The following is a 16,445-nucleotide window of genomic DNA, read 5'->3' as shown; positions in this document are numbered from 1 at the left end:
GCTTAAAGGGCTCTTTCCCAGTTGGTTTCATCCATGAAAGAGCCAGAAGGGCTGATCTCAACTAATCAGGCTGCACATCCCTGAATCCTTTGGGTAGGGCAGTTCTGAGCCAATGTGCCACCTAAGGAATGAGAGCAAAGTTTTCAGCCTGGGAAGCAGGGCCTCAAGTAAATCTGCCAACAGAGTGCCCTCCTTTATAGCCAGCTGAGCAAAAGTGGCAACGCTGTATCTACCCGCTTACAACGAAATGTTTCTCTTCAGAATAGGAGATTTTGCTACCAAACGCCAGCAGCTCCTCTCCCTCAGTGAGCTGTTTCTGTGTAGACTAGGGAAAGACACCATGGTCCCCAGCTTAGAACGGCTCTTTTCCCAGTTGCTTTCATCCATGAAAGAGCCAGAAGGGCTGATCTCAACTAATCGGGCTGCACATCCCCTAATCCATCGGGTAGGGCAGTTCGGAGCCAATGTGCCACCTAAGGAATGAAAGAAAAGTTTCCTTGCCACAGGAAAGCACACCGAGGCCTGGTGTTTTCTCCATGAAATTGGAGTGGGCTTGAAGGGTGAGGCCTACTGACTGCCTTCCTTTATAGCCAGTTGAGAAAATGTGGCAAGGCTGATGCAAGCCGCTTACACCGAAAGGTGTCTCTTCAGAATAGGAGATTTTGCTACCAAACGCCAGCAGCTCCTCTCCCTCAGAGTGCTGTTTCTGTGTAGACTAGGGAAAGACACCATGGTCCCGAGCTTATACTGGCTCTTTTCCCAGTTGGTTTCATCCATGACTGAGTGAGAAAGGCTTATCTCAACTAATCGGGCTGCACAACCCTGTATCCTTGGGGTAGGGCAGTTCTGAGCCAATGTGCCACCGAAGGAATGAAAGCAAAGTTTTCGGCCTGGGAAGCAGTGCCTCAAGTAAGTCTGCCAACAGAGTTCCCTCCTTTATAGCCAGCTGAGAAAATGTGGCAAGGCTGAATCTACCCGCTTACAACGAAATGTTTCCCTTCAGAATAGGAGGTTTTGCTACCAAACGCCAGCAGCTCCTCTCCCTCAGTGTGTTGTTTCTGTGTAGACTAGGGAAAGACACCATGGTCCCCAGCTTAGAACGGCTCTTTTCCCAGTTGGTTTCATCCAAGAAAGAGCCAGAAGGGCTGATCTCAACTAATCGGGCTGCACATCCCCTAATCCATTGGGTAGGGCAGTTCGGAGCCAATGTGCCACCTAAGGAATGAAAGAAAACTTTCCTTGCCACAGGAAAGCACACCGAGGCCTGGTGTTTTCTCCATGAAATTGGAGTGGGCTTGAAGGGTGAGGCCTACTGACTGCCCTCCTTTATAGCCAGTTGAGAAAATGTGGCTAGGCTAATGCAACCCTCTTACAACGAAATGATACTCTTCAGAATAGGAGATTTTGCTACCAAACGCCAGCAGCTCGTCTCCCTCAGAGTGCTGTTTCTGTGTAGACTAGGGAAAGACACCATGGTCCCCAGCTTAGAACGGCTCTTTTCCCAGTGGGTCTCATTCATGAAAGAGCCAGAAGGGCTGATCTCAACTAATCGGGCTGCACATCCCTGTATCCTTCGGGTAGGGCTGTTCTGAGCCAATGTGCCACCTAAGGAATGAAAGCAAAGATTCCAGCCTTGGACGAAGTTCCTCAAGTAAGTCTGCCAACAGAGTGCCCTCGTTTATAGTCAGCTGAGAAAATGTGGCAAGGCTGAATATACCCGCTTACAGCGAAATGTTTCTCTTCAGAATAGCAGAAGTTACTACCCAACGGAAGCAGCTCCTCTCCCTCAGTGTGCTGTTTCTGTGTAGACTAGGGAAAGACACCATGGTCCCCAGCTTAGAACGGCTGTTTTCCCAGTTGGTTTCATCCGTGAAAGAGCCAGAAGGGCTGATCTCAACTAATCGGGCTGCACATCCCTGAATCCTTGGGGTAGGGCAGTTCTGAGCCAATGTGCCACATAAGGAAAGAAAGCAAAGTTTTCACCCTGGGACGCAGGACCTCAAGTAAGTCTGCCAACAGAGTGCCCTCCTTTATAGCCAGTTAAGAAAATGTGGCAAGGCTGACGGAACCCGCTTACAACGAAATGATTCTCTTCAGAATAGGAGATGTTGCTACCAAACGCCAGCAGCTCCTCTCCCTCAGTGTGTTGTTTCTGTGTAGACTAGGGAAAGACACCATGGTCCCCAGCTTAGAACGGCTCTTTTCCCAGTTGCTTTCATCCAAGAAAGAGCCAGAAGTGCTGATCTCAACTAATCGGGCTGCACATCCCCTAATCCATGGGGTAGGGGAGTTCGGAGCCAATGTGCCACCTAAGGAATGAAAGAAAAGTTTCCTTGCCACAGGAAAGCACACCGAGGCCTGGTGTTTTCTCCATGAAATTGGAGTGGGCTTGAAGGGTGAGGCCTACTGACTGCCCTCCTTTATAGCCAGTTGAGAAAATGTGGCCAGGCTAATGCAACCCTCTTACAACGAAATGATACTCTTCAGCATAGGAGATTTTGCTACCAAACGCCAGCAGCTCGTCTCCCTCAGAGTGCTGTTTCTGTGTAGACTAGGGAAAGACAACATGGTCCCGAGCTTATACCGGCTCTTTCCCCAGTTGGTTTCATCCATGACAGAGTCAGAAAGGCTTATCTCAACTAATCGGGCTGCACAATCCTGTATCCTTGGGGTAGGGCAGTTCTGAACCAATGTGCCACCGAAGGAATGAAAGCAAAGTTTTCGGCCTGGGAAGCAGTGCCCAAAGTAAGTCTGCCAACAGAGTTCCCTCCTTTATAGCCAGCTGAGAAAATGTGGCAAGGCTGAATCTACCCGTTTACAACGAAATGTTTCCCTTCAGAATAGGAGGTTTTGCTACCAAACGCTAGCAGCTCTCCTCCCTCAGAGAGCTGTTTGTGTGCAGACTAGGGAAAGACACCATGGTCCCCAGCTTAAAAGGGCTCTTTCCCAGTTGGTTTCATCCATGAAAGAGCCAGAAGGGCTGATCTCAACTAATCGGGCTGCACATCCCGGAATCCATGGGGTAGGGCAGTTCTGAGACAATGTGCCACCTAAGGAACGAAAGAAAAGTTTCCTTGCCACAGGAAAGCACACCGAGGCCTGGTGATTTCTCTATGAAATTGGAATGGGCTTGAAGGGTGAGGCCTACTGACTGCCCTCCTTTATAGCCAGTTGAGAAAATGTGGCTAGGCTAATGCAACCCTCTTACAACGAAATGATACTCTTCAGCATAGGAGATTTTGCTACCAAAAGCCAGCAGCTCGTCTCCCTCAGAGTGCTGTTTCTGTGTAGACTAGGGAAAGACACCATGGTACCCAGCTTAGAACGGCTCTTTTCCCAGTTGGTTTCATCCATGAAAGAGCCAGAAGGGCTGATCTCAACTAATCAGGCTGCACATCCCTGAATCCTTTGGGTAGGGCAGTTCTGAGCCAATGTGCCACCTAAGGAATGAGAGCAAAGTTTTCAGCCTGGGAAGCAGGGCCTCAAGTAAATCTGCCAACAGAGTGCCCTCCTTTATAGCCAGCTGAGCAAAAGTGGCAACGCTGTATCTACCCGCTTACAACGAAATGTTTCTCTTCAGAATAGGAGATTTTGCTACCAAACGCCAGCAGCTCCTCTCCCTCAGTGAGCTGTTTCTGTGTAGACTAGGGAAAGACACCATGGTCCCCAGCTTAGAACGGCTCTTTTCCCAGTTGCTTTCATCCATGAAAGAGCCAGAAGGGCTGATCTCAACTAATCGGGCTGCACATCCCCTAATCCATCGGGTAGGGCAGTTCGGAGCCAATGTGCCACCTAAGGAATGAAAGAAAAGTTTCCTTGCCACAGGAAAGCACACCGAGGCCTGGTGTTTTCTCCATGAAATTGGAGTGGGCTTGAAGGGTGAGGCCTACTGACTGCCTTCCTTTATAGCCAGTTGAGAAAATGTGGCAAGGCTGATGCAAGCCGCTTACACCGAAAGGTGTCTCTTCAGAATAGGAGATTTTGCTACCAAACGCCAGCAGCTCCTCTCCCTCAGAGTGCTGTTTCTGTGTAGACTAGGGAAAGACACCATGGTCCCGAGCTTATACTGGCTCTTTTCCCAGTTGGTTTCATCCATGACTGAGTGAGAAAGGCTTATCTCAACTAATCGGGCTGCACAACCCTGTATCCTTGGGGTAGGGCAGTTCTGAGCCAATGTGCCACCGAAGGAATGAAAGCAAAGTTTTCGGCCTGGGAAGCAGTGCCTCAAGTAAGTCTGCCAACAGAGTTCCCTCCTTTATAGCCAGCTGAGAAAATGTGGCAAGGCTGAATCTACCCGCTTACAACGAAATGTTTCCCTTCAGAATAGGAGGTTTTGCTACCAAACGCCAGCAGCTCCTCTCCCTCAGTGTGTTGTTTCTGTGTAGACTAGGGAAAGACACCATGGTCCCCAGCTTAGAACGGCTCTTTTCCCAGTTGGTTTCATCCAAGAAAGAGCCAGAAGGGCTGATCTCAACTAATCGGGCTGCACATCCCCTAATCCATTGGGTAGGGCAGTTCGGAGCCAATGTGCCACCTAAGGAATGAAAGAAAACTTTCCTTGCCACAGGAAAGCACACCGAGGCCTGGTGTTTTCTCCATGAAATTGGAGTGGGCTTGAAGGGTGAGGCCTACTGACTGCCCTCCTTTATAGCCAGTTGAGAAAATGTGGCTAGGCTAATGCAACCCTCTTACAACGAAATGATACTCTTCAGAATAGGAGATTTTGCTACCAAACGCCAGCAGCTCGTCTCCCTCAGAGTGCTGTTTCTGTGTAGACTAGGGAAAGACACCATGGTCCCCAGCTTAGAACGGCTCTTTTCCCAGTGGGTCTCATTCATGAAAGAGCCAGAAGGGCTGATCTCAACTAATCGGGCTGCACATCCCTGTATCCTTCGGGTAGGGCTGTTCTGAGCCAATGTGCCACCTAAGGAATGAAAGCAAAGATTCCAGCCTTGGACGAAGTTCCTCAAGTAAGTCTGCCAACAGAGTGCCCTCGTTTATAGTCAGCTGAGAAAATGTGGCAAGGCTGAATATACCCGCTTACAGCGAAATGTTTCTCTTCAGAATAGCGGAAGTTACTACCCAACGGAAGCAGCTCCTCTCCCTCAGTGTGCTGTTTCTGTGTAGACTAGGGAAAGACACCATGGTCCCCAGCTTAGAACGGCTGTTTTCCCAGTTGGTTTCATCCGTGAAAGAGCCAGAAGGGCTGATCTCAACTAATCGGGCTGCACATCCCTGAATCCTTGGGGTAGGGCAGTTCTGAGCCAATGTGCCACATAAGGAAAGAAAGCAAAGTTTTCACCCTGGGACGCAGGACCTCAAGTAAGTCTGCCAACAGAGTGCCCTCCTTTATAGCCAGTTAAGAAAATGTGGCAAGGCTGACGGAACCCGCTTACAACGAAATGATTCTCTTCAGAATAGGAGATGTTGCTACCAAACGCCAGCAGCTCCTCTCCCTCAGTGTGTTGTTTCTGTGTAGACTAGGGAAAGACACCATGGTCCCCAGCTTAGAACGGCTCTTTTCCCAGTTGCTTTCATCCAAGAAAGAGCCAGAAGTGCTGATCTCAACTAATCGGGCTGCACATCCCCTAATCCATGGGGTAGGGGAGTTCGGAGCCAATGTGCCACCTAAGGAATGAAAGAAAAGTTTCCTTGCCACAGGAAAGCACACCGAGGCCTGGTGTTTTCTCCATGAAATTGGAGTGGGCTTGAAGGGTGAGGCCTACTGACTGCCCTCCTTTATAGCCAGTTGAGAAAATGTGGCCAGGCTAATGCAACCCTCTTACAACGAAATGATACTCTTCAGCATAGGAGATTTTGCTACCAAACGCCAGCAGCTCGTCTCCCTCAGAGTGCTGTTTCTGTGTAGACTAGGGAAAGACAACATGGTCCCGAGCTTATACCGGCTCTTTCCCCAGTTGGTTTCATCCATGACAGAGTCAGAAAGGCTTATCTCAACTAATCGGGCTGCACAATCCTGTATCCTTGGGGTAGGGCAGTTCTGAACCAATGTGCCACCGAAGGAATGAAAGCAAAGTTTTCGGCCTGGGAAGCAGTGCCCAAAGTAAGTCTGCCAACAGAGTTCCCTCCTTTATAGCCAGCTGAGAAAATGTGGCAAGGCTGAATCTACCCGTTTACAACGAAATGTTTCCCTTCAGAATAGGAGGTTTTGCTACCAAACGCTAGCAGCTCTCCTCCCTCAGAGAGCTGTTTGTGTGCAGACTAGGGAAAGACACCATGGTCCCCAGCTTAAAAGGGCTCTTTCCCAGTTGGTTTCATCCATGAAAGAGCCAGAAGGGCTGATCTCAACTAATCGGGCTGCACATCCCGGAATCCATGGGGTAGGGCAGTTCTGAGACAATGTGCCACCTAAGGAACGAAAGAAAAGTTTCCTTGCCACAGGAAAGCACACCGAGGCCTGGTGATTTCTCTATGAAATTGGAATGGGCTTGAAGGGTGAGGCCTACTGACTGCCCTCCTTTATAGCCAGTTGAGAAAATGTGGCTAGGCTAATGCAACCCTCTTACAACGAAATGATACTCTTCAGCATAGGAGATTTTGCTACCAAAAGCCAGCAGCTCGTCTCCCTCAGAGTGCTGTTTCTGTGTAGACTAGGGAAAGACACCATGGTACCCAGCTTAGAACGGCTCTTTTCCCAGTGGGTTTCATCCATGAAAGAGGCAGAAGGGCTGATCTCAACAAATCGGGCTGCACATTCCTGTATCCTTGGGTAGGGCAGTTCTGAGCCAATGTGCCACCTAAGGAATGAAAGCAAAGATTTCAGCCTGGGACGCATGACCTCAAGTAAGTGTGCCAACAGAGTGCCCTCCTTTATAGCCAGCTGAGAAAATGTGGCCAGGCTGAATCTACCCGCTTACAACGAAATGTTTCCCTTCAGAATAGGAGGTTTTGCTACCAAACGCCAGCAGCTCTCCTCCCTCAAAGAGCTGTTTGTGTGTAGACTAGGGAAAGACACCATGGTCCCCAGCTTAAAGTGCTCTTTCCCAGTTGGTTTCATCCATGAAAGAGGCAGAAGGGCTGATCTCAACAAATCGGGCTGCACATTCCTGTATCCTTGGGTAGGGCAGTTCTGAGCCAATGTGCCACCTAAGGAATGAGAGCAAAGTTTTCAGCCTGGGAAGCAGGGCCTCAATTAAATCTGCCAACAGAGTGCCCTCCTTTATAGCCAGCTGAGCAAAAGTGGCAACGCTGTATCTACCCGCTTACAACGAAATGTTTCTCTTCAGAATAGGAGATTTTGCTACCAAACGCCAGCAGCTCCTCTCCCTCAGTGAGCTGTTTCTGTGTAGACTAGGGAAAGACACCATTGTCCCCAGCTTAGAACGGCTCTTTTCCCAGTTGGTTTCATCCATGAAAGAGCCAGAAGGGCTGATCTCAACTAATCGGGCTGCACATCCCCTAATCCATGGGGTAGGGCAGTTCGGAGCCAATGTGCCACCTAAGGAATGAAAGAAAAGTTTCCTTGCCACAGGAAAGCACACCGAGGCCTGGTGTTTTCTCCATGAAATTGGAGTGGGCTTGAAGGGTGAGGCCTACTGACTGCCTTCCTTTATAGCCAGTTGAGAAAATGTGGCAAGGCTGATGCAAGCCGCTTACACCGAAAGGTGTCTCTTCAGAATAGGAGATTTTGCTACCAAACGCCAGCAGCTCCTCTCCCTCAGAGTGCTGTTTCTGTGTAGACTAGGGAAAGACACCATGGTCCCGAGCTTATACCGGCTCTTTTCCCAGTTGGTTTCATCCATGACTGAGTGAGAAAGGCTTATCTCAACTAATCGGGCTGCACAACCCTGTATCCTTGGGGTAGGGCAGTTCTGAGCCAATGTGCCACCGAAGGAATGAAAGCAAAGTTTTCGGCCTGGGAAGCAGTGCCTCAAGTAAGTCTGCCAACAGAGTTCCCTCCTTTATAGCCAGCTGAGAAAATGTGGCAAGGCTGAATCTACCCGCTTACAACGAAATGTTTCCCTTCAGAATAGGAGGTTTTGCTACCAAACGCCAGCAGCTCTCCTCCCTCAGAGTGCTGTTTGTGTGCAGACTAGGGAAAGACACCATGGTCCCCAGCTTAAAAGGGCTCTTTCCCAGTTGGTTTCATCCATGAAAGAGCCAGAAGGGCTGATCTCAACTAATCGGGCTGCACATCCCGGAATCCATGGGGTAGGGCAGTTCTGAGCCAATGTGCCACCTAAGGAATGAAAGAAAATTTCCTTGCCACAGGAAAGCACACCGAGGCCTGGTGATTTCTCTATGAAATTGGAGTGGGCTTGAAGGGTGAGGCCTACTGACTGCCCTCCTTTATAGCCAGTTGAGAAAATGTGGCTAGGCTAATGCAACCCTCTTACAACGAAATGATACTCTTCAGCATAGGAGATTTTGCTACCAAATGCCAGCAGCTCGTCTCCCTCAGAGTGCTGTTTCTGTGCAGACTAGGGAAAGACACCCTGGTCCCCAGTTTAGAACGGCTCTTTTCCCATTTGGGTTCATCCATGAAAGTGTCAGAAGGGCTGATCTCAACAAATCGGGCTGCACATCCCTGAATCCTTGGGGTAGGGCAGTTCTGAGCCAATGTGCCACCTAAGGAATGAAAGCAAAGTTTTCAGCCTGGGAATCAGGGCCTCAAGTAAATCTGCCAACAGAGTGCCCTCCTTTATAGCCAGCTGAGCAAAAGTGGCAACGCTGAATCTACCCGCTTACAACGAAATGTTTCTCTTCAGAATAGGAGATTTTGCTACCAAACGCCAGCAGCTCCTCTCCCTCAGTGTTCTGTTTCTGTGTAGATTAGGGAAAGACACCATGGTCCCCAGCTTAGAACGGCTCTTTTCCCAGTTGGTTTCATCCATGAAAGAGCCAGAAGGGCTGATCTCAACTAATCGGGCTGCACATCCCTGTATCCTTGGGGTAGGGCAGTTCTGAGCCAATGTGCCACGTAAGGAATGAAAGCAAAGATTTCAGCCTGGGACGAAGGTCCTCAGGTAAGTCTGCCAACAGAGTGCACTCCTTTATAGCCAGCTGAGAAAATGTGGCCAGGCTGTATCTACCCGCTTACAACGAAATGTTTCCCTTCAGAATAGGAGGTTTTGCTACCAAACGCCAGCAGCTCTCCTCCCTCAAATAGCTGTTTGTGTGTAGACTAGGGAAAGACACCATGGTCCCCAGCTTAAAGGGCTCTTTCCCAGTTGGTTTCATCCATGAAAGAGCCAGAAGGGCTGATCTCAACTAATCAGGCTGCACATCCCTGAATCCTTTGGGTAGGGCAGTTCTGAGCCAATGTGCCACCTAAGGAATGGGAGCAAAGTTTTCAGCCTGGGAAGCAGGGCCTCAAGTAAATGTGCCAACAGAGTGCCCTCCTTTATAGCCAGTTAAGAAAATGTGGCAAGGCTGACGGAACCCGCTAACAACGAAATGATTCTCTTCAGAATAGGAGATGTTGCTACCAAACGCCAGCAGCTCCTCTCCCTCAGTGTGTTGTTTCTGTGTAGACTAGGGAAAGACACCATGGTCCCCAGCTTAGAACGGCTCTTTTCCCAGTTGGTTTCATCCAAGAAAGAGCCAGAAGGGCTGATCTCAACTAATCGGGCTGCACATCCCCTAATCCATTGGGTAGGGCAGTTCGGAGCCAATGTGCCACCTAAGGAATGAAAGAAAAGTTTCCTTGCCACAGGAAAGCACACCGAGGCCTGGTGTTTTCTCCATGAAATTGGAGTGGGCTTGAAGGGTGAGGCCTACTGACTGCCCTCCTTTATAGCCAGTTGAGAAAATGTGGCTAGGCTAATGCAACCCTCTTACAACGAAATGATACTCTTCAGAATAGGAGATTTTGCTACCAAACGCCAGCAGCTCGTCTCCCTCAGAGTGCTGTTTCTGTGTAGACTAGGGAAAGACACCATGGTCCCCAGCTTAGAACGGCTCTTTTCCCAGTGGGTCTCATTCATGAAAGAGCCAGAAGGGCTGATCTCAACTAATCGGGCTGCACATCCCTGTATCCTTCGGGTAGGGCTGTTCTGAGCCAATGTGCCACCTAAGGAATGAAAGCAAAGATTCCAGCCTTGGACGAAGTTCCTCAAGTAAGTCTGCCAACAGAGTGCCCTCGTTTATAGTCAGCTGAGAAAATGTGTCAAGGCTGAATATACCCGCTTACAGCGAAATGTTTCTCTTCAGAATAGCAGATGTTACTACCCAACGGAAGCAGCTCCTCTCCCTCAGTGTGCTGTTTCTGTGTAGACTAGGGAAAGACACCATGGTCCCCAGCTTAGAACGGCTGTTTTCCCAGTTGGTTTCATCCGTGAAAGAGCCAGAAGGGCTGATCTCAACTAATCGGGCTGCACATCCCTGAATCCTTGGGGTAGGGCAGTTCTGAGCCAATGTGCCACATAAGGAAAGAAAGCAAAGTTTTCACCCTGGGACGCAGGACCTCAAGTAAGTCTGCCAACAGAGTGCCCTCCTTTATAGCCAGTTAAGAAAATGTGGCAAGGCTGACGGAACCCGCTTACAACGAAATGATTCTCTTCAGAATAGGAGATGTTGCTACCAAACGCCAGTAGCTCCTCTCCCTCAGTGTGTTGTTTCTGTGTAGACTAGGGAAAGACACCATGTTCCCCAGCTTAGAACGGCTCTTTTCCCAGTTGCTTTCATCCAAGAAAGAGCCAGAAGTGCTGATCTCAACTAATCGGGCTGCACATCCCCTAATCCATGGGGTAGGGGAGTTCGGAGCCAATGTGCCACCTAAGGAATGAAAGAAAAGTTTCCTTGCCACAGGAAAGCACACCGAGGCCTGGTGTTTTCTCCATGAAATTGGAGTGGGCTTGAAGGGTGAGGCCTACTGACTGCCTTCCTTTATAGCCAGTTGAGAAAATGTGGCAAGGCTGATGCAAGCCGCTTACACCGAAAGGTGTCTCTTCAGAATAGGAGATTTTGCTACCAAACGCCAGCAGCTCCTCTCCCTCAGAGTGCTGTTTCTGTGTAGACTAGGGAAAGACACCATGGTCCCGAGCTTATACCGGCTCTTTTCCCAGTTGGTTTCATCCATGACAGAGTCAGAAAGGCTTATCTCAACTAATCGGGCTGCACAATCCTGTATCCTTGGGGTAGGGCAGCTCTGAACCAATGTGCCACCGAAGGAATGAAAGCAAAGTTTTCGGCCTGGGAAACAGTGCCCCAAGTAAGTCTGCCAACAGAGTTCCCTCCTTTATAGCCAGCTGAGAAAATGTGGCAAGGCTGAATCTACCCGCTTACAACGAAATGTTTCCCTTCAGAATAGGAGGTTTTGCTACCAAACGCCAGCAGCTCTCCTCCCTCAGAGAGCTGTTTGTGTGCAGACTAGGGAAAGACACCATGGTCCCCAGCTTAAAAGGGCTCTTTCCCAGTTGGTTTCATCCATGAAAGAGCCAGAAGGGTTGATCTCAACTAATCGGGCTGCATATCCCGGAATCCATGGGGTAGGGCAGTTCTGAGCCAATGTGCCACCTAAGGAACGAAAGAAAATTTTCCTTGCCACAGGAAAGCACACCGAGGCCTGGTGATTTCTCTATGAAATTGGAGTGGGCTTGAAGGATGAGGCCTACTGACTGCCCTCCTTTATAGCCAGTTGAGAAAATGTGGCTAGGCTAATGCAACCCTCTTACAACGAAATGATACTCTTCAGCATAGGAGATTTTGCTACCAAACGCCAGCAGCTCGTCTCCCTCAGAGTGCTGTTTCTGTGTAGACTAGGGAAAGACACCATGGTCCCCAGCTTAGAACGGCTCTTTTCCCAGTGGGTTTCATCCATGAAAGAGGCAGAAGGGCTGATCTCAACAAATCGGGCTGCACATTCCTGTATCCTTGGGTAGGGCAGTTCTGAGCCAATGTGCCACCTAAGGAATGAGAGCAAAGTTTTCAGCCTGGGAAGCAGGGCCTCAAGTAAATCTGCCAACAGAGTGCCCTCCTTTATAGCCAGCTGAGCAAAAGTGGCAACGCTGTATCTACCCGCTTACAACGAAATGTTTCTCTTCAGAATAGGAGATTTTGCTACCAAAAGCCTGCAGCTCCTCTCCCTCAGTGAGCTGTTTCTGTGTAGACTAGGGAAAGACACCATTGTCCCCAGCTTAGAACGGCTCTTTTCCTAGTTGCTTTCATCCATGAAAGAGCCAGAAGGGCTGATCTCAACTAATCGGGCTGCACATCCCCTAATCCATGGGGTAGGGCAGTTCGGAGCCAATGTGCCACCTAAGGAATGAAAGAAAAGTTTCCTTGCCACAGGAAAGCACACCGAGGCCTGGTGTTTTCTCCATGAAATTGGAGTGGGCTTGAAGGGTGAGGCCTACTGACTGCCTTCCTTTATAGCCAGTTGAGAAAATGTGGCAAGGCTGATGCAAGCCGCTTACACCGAAAGGTGTCTCTTCAGAATAGGAGATTTTGCTACCAAACGCCAGCAGCTCCTCTCCCTCAGAGTGCTGTTTCTGTGTAGACTAGGGAAAGACACCATGGTCCCGAGCTTATACCGGCTCTTTTCCCAGTTGGTTTCATCCATGACTGAGTGAGAAAGGCTTATCTCAACTAATCGGGCTGCACAACCCTGTATCCTTGGGGTAGGGCAGTTCTGAGCCAATGTGCCACCGAAGGAATGAAAGCAAAGTTTTCGGCCTGGGAAGCAGTGCCTCAAGTAAGTCTGCCAACAGAGTTCCCTCCTTTATAGCCAGCTGAGAAAATGTGGCAAGGCTGAATCTACCCGCTTACAACGAAATGTTTCCCTTCAGAATAGGAGGTTTTGCTACCAAACGCCAGCAGCTCTCCTCCCTCAGAGTGCTGTTTGTGTGCAGACTAGGGAAAGACACCATGGTCCCCAGCTTAAAAGGGCTCTTTCCCAGTTGGTTTCATCCATGAAAGAGCCAGAAGGGCTGATCTCAACTAATCGGGCTGCACATCCCGGAATCCATGGGGTAGGGCAGTTCTGAGCCAATGTGCCACCTAAGGAATGAAAGAAAATTTGCTTGCCACAGGAAAGCACACCGAGGCCTGGTGATTTCTCTATGAAATTGGAGTGGGCTTGAAGGGTGAGGCCTACTGACTGCCCTCCTTTATAGCCAGTTGAGAAAATGTGGCTAGGCTAATGCAACCCTCTTACAACGAAATGATACTCTTCAGCATAGGAGATTTTGCTACCAAATGCCAGCAGCTCGTCTCCCTCAGAGTGCTGTTTCTGTGTAGACTAGGGAAAGACACCATGGTCCCCAGTTTAGAACGGCTCTTTTCCCATTTGGGTTCATCCATGAAAGTGTCAGAAGGGCTGATCTCAACAAATCGGGCTGCACATCCCTGAATCCTTGGGGTAGGGCAGTTCTGAGCCAATGTGCCACCTAAGGAATGAAAGCAAAGTTTTCAGCCTGGGAATCAGGGCCTCAAGTAAATCTGCCAACAGAGTGCCCTCCTTTATAGCCAGCTGAGCAAAAGTGGCAACGCTGAATCTACCCGCTTACAACGAAATGTTTCTCTTCAGAATAGGAGATTTTGCTACCAAACGCCAGCAGCTCCTCTCCCTCAGTGTTCTGTTTCTGTGTAGATTAGGGAAAGACACCATGGTCCCCAGCTTAGAACGGCTCTTTTCCCAGTTGGTTTCATCCATGAAAGAGCCAGAAGGGCTGATCTCAACTAATCGGGCTGCACATCCCTGTATCCTTGGGGTAGGGCACTTCTGAGCCAATGTGCCACCTAAGGAATGAAAGCAAAGATATCAGCCTGGGACGAAGGTCCTCAGGTAAGTCTGCCAACAGAGTGCACTCCTTTATAGCCCGCTGAGAAAATGTGGCCAGCCTGAATCTACCCGCTTACAACGAAATGTTTCCCTTCAGAATAGGAGGTTTTGCTACCAAACGCCAGCAGCTCTCCTCCCTCAAAGAGCTGTTTGTGTGTAGACTAGGGAAAGACACCATGGTCCCCAGCTTAAAGGGCTCTTTCCCAGTTGGTTTCATCCATGAAAGAGCCAGAAGGGCTGATCTCAACTAATCAGGCTGCACATCCCTGAATCCTTTGGGTAGGGCAGTTCTGAGCCAATGTGCCACCTAAGGAATGAGAGCAAAGTTTTCAGCCTGGGAAGCAGGGCCTCAAGTAAATCTGCCAACAGAGTGCCCTCCTTTATAGCCAGCTGAGCAAAAGTGGCAACGCTGTATCTACCCGCTTACAACGAAATGTTTCTCTTCAGAATAGGAGATTTTGCTACCAAACGCCAGCAGCTCCTCTCCCTCAGTGAGCTGTTTCTGTGTAGACTAGGGAAAGACACCATGGTCCCCAGCTTAGAACGGCTCTTTTCCCAGTTGCTTTCATCCATGAAAGAGCCAGAAGGGCTGATCTCAACTAATCGGGCTGCACATCCCCTAATCCATCGGGTAGGGCAGTTCGGAGCCAATGTGCCACCTAAGGAATGAAAGAAAAGTTTCCTTGCCACAGGAAAGCACACCGAGGCCTGGTGTTTTCTCCATGAAATTGGAGTGGGCTTGAAGGGTGAGGCCTACTGACTGCCTTCCTTTATAGCCAGTTGAGAAAATGTGGCAAGGCTGATGCAAGCCGCTTACACCGAAAGGTGTCTCTTCAGAATAGGAGATTTTGCTACCAAACGCCAGCAGCTCCTCTCCCTCAGAGTGCTGTTTCTGTGTAGACTAGGGAAAGACACCATGGTCCCGAGCTTATACTGGCTCTTTTCCCAGTTGGTTTCATCCATGACTGAGTGAGAAAGGCTTATCTCAACTAATCGGGCTGCACAACCCTGTATCCTTGGGGTAGGGCAGTTCTGAGCCAATGTGCCACCGAAGGAATGAAAGCAAAGTTTTCGGCCTGGGAAGCAGTGCCTCAAGTAAGTCTGCCAACAGAGTTCCCTCCTTTATAGCCAGCTGAGAAAATGTGGCAAGGCTGAATCTACCCGCTTACAACGAAATGTTTCCCTTCAGAATAGGAGGTTTTGCTACCAAACGCCAGCAGCTCCTCTCCCTCAGTGTGTTGTTTCTGTGTAGACTAGGGAAAGACACCATGGTCCCCAGCTTAGAACGGCTCTTTTCCCAGTTGGTTTCATCCAAGAAAGAGCCAGAAGGGCTGATCTCAACTAATCGGGCTGCACATCCCCTAATCCATTGGGTAGGGCAGTTCGGAGCCAATGTGCCACCTAAGGAATGAAAGAAAACTTTCCTTGCCACAGGAAAGCACACCGAGGCCTGGTGTTTTCTCCATGAAATTGGAGTGGGCTTGAAGGGTGAGGCCTACTGACTGCCCTCCTTTATAGCCAGTTGAGAAAATGTGGCTAGGCTAATGCAACCCTCTTACAACGAAATGATACTCTTCAGAATAGGAGATTTTGCTACCAAACGCCAGCAGCTCGTCTCCCTCAGAGTGCTGTTTCTGTGTAGACTAGGGAAAGACACCATGGTCCCCAGCTTAGAACGGCTCTTTTCCCAGTGGGTCTCATTCATGAAAGAGCCAGAAGGGCTGATCTCAACTAATCGGGCTGCACATCCCTGTATCCTTCGGGTAGGGCTGTTCTGAGCCAATGTGCCACCTAAGGAATGAAAGCAAAGATTCCAGCCTTGGACGAAGTTCCTCAAGTAAGTCTGCCAACAGAGTGCCCTCGTTTATAGTCAGCTGAGAAAATGTGGCAAGGCTGAATATACCCGCTTACAGCGAAATGTTTCTCTTCAGAATAGCAGAAGTTACTACCCAACGGAAGCAGCTCCTCTCCCTCAGTGTGCTGTTTCTGTGTAGACTAGGGAAAGACACCATGGTCCCCAGCTTAGAACGGCTGTTTTCCCAGTTGGTTTCATCCGTGAAAGAGCCAGAAGGGCTGATCTCAACTAATCGGGCTGCACATCCCTGAATCCTTGGGGTAGGGCAGTTCTGAGCCAATGTGCCACATAAGGAAAGAAAGCAAAGTTTTCACCCTGGGACGCAGGACCTCAAGTAAGTCTGCCAACAGAGTGCCCTCCTTTATAGCCAGTTAAGAAAATGTGGCAAGGCTGACGGAACCCGCTTACAACGAAATGATTCTCTTCAGAATAGGAGATGTTGCTACCAAACGCCAGCAGCTCCTCTCCCTCAGTGTGTTGTTTCTGTGTAGACTAGGGAAAGACACCATGGTCCCCAGCTTAGAACGGCTCTTTTCCCAGTTGCTTTCATCCAAGAAAGAGCCAGAAGTGCTGATCTCAACTAATCGGGCTGCACATCCCCTAATCCATGGGGTAGGGGAGTTCGGAGCCAATGTGCCACCTAAGGAATGAAAGAAAAGTTTCCTTGCCACAGGAAAGCACACCGAGGCCTGGTGTTTTCTCCATGAAATTGGAGTGGGCTTGAAGGGTGAGGCCTACTGACTGCCCTCCTTTATAGCCAGTTGAGAAAATGTGGCCAGGCTAATGCAACCCTCTTACAACGAAATGATACTCTTCAGCATAGGAGATTTTGCTACCAAACGCCAG

This window comes from Eschrichtius robustus, chromosome 20 (assembly GCF_028021215.1).
Source record: "Eschrichtius robustus isolate mEscRob2 chromosome 20, mEscRob2.pri, whole genome shotgun sequence".
Lineage (NCBI taxonomy): Eukaryota > Metazoa > Chordata > Mammalia > Artiodactyla > Eschrichtiidae > Eschrichtius > Eschrichtius robustus.
Note: the sequence above shows the minus strand (reverse complement) of the source record.